Genomic DNA, 5,634 nt, shown 5'->3' with positions numbered 1-5,634 from the left:
CTATTCTCAGGGGGAGGTAGCAGCTGCACATCTGGCCCTCTCCATCTACCACTGGCTAAGCGGACAAATGGACCCCGGGAGAGCTAGCATCCCCAGGCACTCAACTGCCTCCTCCATCAGTCTAATACCTGCCAGAGCTGGGCCCATAGAACCCTACCACTCCCTCAAATATGAGGCAGCCCCCGAAGTGAGTAGAGACCCAGGAGATGCCTCAGCTCTGCACCTCACTGGTCTTCATGGGCTGGAACCACAGGAAGGCCTCGGGTCACAGGAGCTCACCCAATTTCGGGGGAGGCCACAGAATCCAGCTTAATCCCCTTACTCATCTGCAAAGGTCAGAGGAGGGCCAGCAACCACCAGAGGCAGAGCCTTCATTTTGACTTCAGTTTCAAAGAATCCAGCTAAAGCCACATGGGCCCAGTGGCACCACCCTAAGAAACGGATCCAATCCTGAGTCAGAGAGGAAGCTGACACTCACTGAATCACCTGTCCACTTCCTCCTACCCCCAGCAGCTGGGCCAAAACCAGCAGCCACTTCCAAGGGGCAGCCTAGTGACCAGCACTTGGAAAAGTTGATGCCCCGAAGAAGAGTGAGCGGGGCCAACACTCACGTGGCCCGAACCACGACCAACTTCATCGTGACTCCCCCGCCCCCTGCATTTTCCAAAGTAAAGCTTCACATCTTGTGACAGCCCCTGTCCTGTCCTGCACTGCCCCTGGCTGTGCTATTTTTCACTTCCCTGTTCAGAACACAGCCACACTGTCCAAATGCCATGAATCATCACCGCCCAGCAACGGCCCCTCAGCAAGGCAGGAAACCACTGAGCACCAGACCTAGAAGGAATGACTCTCTGCCACAGCCCTCTCCTGCTCCAGCCGGTCATCTGGCCTGAGGCCACAGCGGAAGGCGGCCGGACAGAGTGGCCACTCCAGGCACTCAACTTCTCTCCACAGTCGTCCCCGCTGGCTGCGCTCCCCACTCTCTGATCCACTGGGTCATTTGGGCATTTTGGAGCTTTCCAGCAGATTTCTTGGATGCATTAGCTAAAGTGAAGCTGATGGCTTCAAAGCCTAGGAGAAGAGAAACAGGAAGAACCGTTCAAGCCAAGGGAGATGTGATCAGGGGACGTGGCATGGAGCAAAGCCACCATTAGGAACACGGGGAGGCAGATCTCTGCCTGCACGTAGCCTCAAGATAATGGCCCACATGTCCTCTCTGTCATTCAAGCCCTGTATAACTGGAACCATGTGGCCTTCTAGACGCCATTCAACAAGTGCCCAAAAGTAGCTGCAAGTGAGCCTCTGAGTAAATAAATCAGTGAAAGATGATGGTCCTCAAGGACGGTCCAACTCTTCCATGCTGGGCTTCTGGCTCCTCTGAATGATAATCGTCTAAGCTCCATGCCAGGCTTAGGTTCCCTCGTAGTACTGAGAACCTGATATGAAGTCATTTTTTTCCCCAGCTCAATCACAGACAGTGATTGATTCAGAAGCAGAACAACGTAGGAAATGCAAATCAACACCACAATATTACGTCACTTCTAACCTATCAGATGGACCAAAACTCTAAATATGGACAATGACAACAGCCAGGGTTGACCAGAGAGTGGGAATGGGCGCTCTCCTATACCGTTGGTGGACGTAAAGTGTTACAGGTTCTCTGGGGGCAGTTTGACCTTGTGCATTACAATTATTAACAAGTAACCTTTGACTCCTTAATTTTAAGACTAAAAATTTCTCCTCAGCCGAATGAGCCACAAAATGCACAAAATGTAAGTACAAGGTAGTCACCACAGTGTGGTAAATAGATACACACACACCAAAAGTGAACCAATCTAGACATGATTGAGCCAGTGAATTAAATACATTTGGTAAAATGCTGTGCAACCATTAAAAAGTGTTGGAAATCTACAGCCAAAGCCATAGAATAGTAGTAGTGTGGGTCACTTTGACAAATGAAATGTAGGAGACAAAACTTGCATATGCCTGTTAGATAACTGTGTGTTGATGGTGTGTGTGTATAAAAGAGATACGTGGACGGTTTATCTATCTAATTATTAACAGCACTCATCTCTGTAGAGTTAGATTTCAGGGTAATTTGTAACTTCTTCCTCATATTTTCTGTATTTCTTCAAAGTATCTATAAGAAATGTGAAGTACTTTTATGATCAATGAAAATATACATTTATTTTCATTTGAAAACCAAAAGCAACACAAATGCAATGCAAAGCCTATTTTCCTGGCAGGCCATATCTGTCCAAGATTAGTCGCAGGTATTCATTCTGGTAGAAGGTATTATTGTGACGGGTGCCTGGGTGGCTCAGTCAGTTGAGCACTCATCTCTTGAGCCACTCAGGTCATGATCTCAGGGTCATGAGATTGAGCCCTGAGTCAGACTTTACACTGAGCATGGGGTCTGCTTGAGATTCTCTTCCTCTCCCTCTCCCTCTGCCCTTCCCCCCACTTGTGCATGCTCTCTCTCTCTCTCATAAATAAACAAACAAATGCCTTTAGAAGGTGTTATTATAGGCCATTCTACCAGGAGGCCTTGGGTTCTACATTGTTTCTCCTAAGTTTTGATGGGTTGAACTGGACCCATCTGTGCTCTTTTAAGCAGCCCCTGTGTGGCAATTCAATTTATCGGGATGGCTGACCAGGGTTGGGTGGAAGCTTGGACACATGAAGGGTTATGTGTGGTCATCAAATTCAAATCCTAGATTTCAGTGCACAGAATTAACTAAATTAACTAACTTAACAGACCTGTCTGGGTGGCCAAGCAGATTTCAGATGGTTTGAAAATACATGAATCACAACGCCCTATCTACTCAGCTCCTGAAATAAAATCCAGACCCTTAAAGAGCAGAAATCTAAAGCTGAAGGATTTTTAAGCAGATCATCTCTTCTAGAAACAGTACAAATGGGGGCACCTGGGTGGCTCAGGGGTTAAGCATCTACCTTTGCCTCAGGTTGTGATCTCAGTGTTCTGGGATGGAGTCCAGTATCAGGATCCCTGCAGGGAGCCTACTTCTCCCTTTGCCTATGTCTCTGCCTCTCTGTGTCTCTCATGAATAAATAAATAATTTTAAAAAAAATAAAGAAACAACCTAAGTGTCCATTGATGGATAAAGAAGATAGATAAGGTAGATAGATAGATGATAGATAGATAGATAGATAGACACACACTGGAATATTACTCAGCCATAAAAAATGAAATTTCAGCATTTGTGATAACATGGATGGACCTTGAGGGCATTACATTCAGTGAAATAAGTCAGAGAAAGACACACACTGTAAGGTACCACTTGGATGTAAAATCCAAAAAACAAACAAACAAACAAAGCAAGGCAACAAACAACACAAAATGAAAATCATAAATGTAGAGAATGGAACTGTGATTGCCAGAGGCGTGGGTGGAATTGATGAAGAGGGTCAAGAGGTACAAACTTCTAGTTATAAAAAAGGTGTGAGTCATGGGGTCCAATGTACAGCAAGGTGACACTAGTCAATAATGTTGTAGAGCACATCTGCAAGTTGCCAAGAGAGTAAATCCTAAAAATTAGCTTTGGGTGGTGACTGTTGTTAACTAGACTTATTGAGGTAATGATTTTATAATATATACAAATATCAAATCATTATGTTGTCAACCAATATCAACCAATGCTGTATGTCAATTATATCTCAATTTTTTAAAAATTTGTTTTTTTAGTATCTATTCTGACCTCTCATGTGACACATGATGAAACCAAGGAACAGAGAATATGAAGTGACTTGCCCAAGGTCCCATACTTAAGGGCAACAGAGCCCAGAAGAGGACTTGTGGTCTGCTGACCTGCAATCTGGGGTTCTTTTTGCTTTATCACAACTGGGACCAGCACAGTGGGTAGAAGATCAGAAACTTCTCCTGTTGAGGGGTCCAGAATGTACCACCATGATCCCAGGCTCTGTAGAAGGCTCTAGTTAGAGTTATATGTAGGCATTCTTAACCAGAGATCATATATTTTTCTATAAGGGGATGGAGGCGTATATAAAGCTTTCATCACATTTTCAGACAATCCCCTTGTGTAACAAAAATAAGAAGCAATGAACTAGATAGAGTACAGGCTGGCAAGCTTCCTGTAAGAAAATTGTACAGAAAGCAAATATTTTGACTTTGCAGGCTATGCAGTCTCTGTCCCAATTTTTCCGACTCCCTCATACAACTCCCTTCTCCTCTATACTGTGAAAGCAGTCAGATTGTACAGGAGTAAATGGGCATGGCTGTGTTCCAACAAAACTTTATTGACAAAAATAGGCTGTGGGCCATATTTAGCCCAGGCAGTAGTTTGCCAACCCAAAAACTATCTTCTGATCAACCACCTTCCCCTTACTTCGGGTTTGGCTTCGGGTCATATAATCACTTGCCACGCTCTTCCTTTTGTCAGGTGAACTGAAAGAGGGACCTGTGCTCTTAACCAGGGACCACCAAGGAAGTGGGGAAACACATAAAGGGAATTTGTTTCACTTTTTCATTAAACAACAAGTTCTTTGAATTCTTAATTGGAAACTTTCACACATGAATTGAGGTTGCTGCAACTCATTTCCTGCAGTCCTGCTTACCGTTTATTTTGAGCAAAATAATTGTCAAATGGGGAGGGTGACCTTGGACCTCTGATGGCTGCCTACGATATACTTAACTGGCTCATTTGCATATATGGGTGTTGGAAAAATGTGCTGGCACATTCTTCTCTTTTTACATAAAATGCTGATTCCTGGATTCACTAGGGACTAAAACAAGAGCTCAAGACAGAACACGGCCAGAAAGGACTGGAGATTTTTTCCCCCCTTCTTCTGTTGGCAAAGAAGGTCTCAGTGCAAATCAAGAAGCACAGTTGAGTGAGACACCGAGTCCGGCCCTCTGAGGGAAGGGGTGGCCACTGTGCAGAGCGCAGGATCCGGAGCATTTGTCCTCTGCTCTTGTACAAAAGATGAGATTTACAAACAACAACAAGGAATCTTTCCTCCGTTGGACCTCCACATGGGACCATCACTCCCTGCCCAACAGACCCTCACCCACCCTGAGAAGGTAGAGAGGAGGAAAGAGATGACAAAGCCGGGCTCTAGGGGAGTCTGCCTCTGTCTTGATTGGGACAGGGAGGGAGGGACAGAACTGAAGCTGAAGAAAGATAGCAGAACAGCCTCCCAAGGCTTTGCCCAGCCCCCTCTCTGGCCTTGGCCCTTCCAAATTCTGATAGCAAAAGGACTGAGTCAGTGAGTCCTAAAAGTGAGAGGCAGGTGTTTTTCCATTTGCGTGACATTAGATGGAAATACTATATGCCCATATACATCAGAAATACCCTTTATGGACTCTGGCGCAGAAGTGGGTTTTCTGGGTTATAGACCCCTTTTCACGCATCAGCATTAGGTGAACACACCTCCCCCAGGTCCCCAAGACATGACAAACTCTTCTTCTAAAAGGAGAGCAGAAGCAATGCTTCCATGAGGCTGACTCCTCCTAAGAACCCGGTTCCACATCTCAAGCAGGTTTCAGAAGATTCAGAAGAATCCAGAGATTCCAGAAGATTCCGATTCCTTTTTCTCTTTATAGCCGGACATGTTTCCAAGTCTTCTCATGGAAAACCCCTGAGCCAGCCACTT

This window comes from Canis aureus, chromosome 4 (assembly GCF_053574225.1).
Source record: "Canis aureus isolate CA01 chromosome 4, VMU_Caureus_v.1.0, whole genome shotgun sequence".
NCBI lineage: Eukaryota > Metazoa > Chordata > Mammalia > Carnivora > Canidae > Canis > Canis aureus.
The sequence above is the reverse complement of the archived record's forward strand: the minus strand, read 5'-3'. Positions refer to the sequence as shown.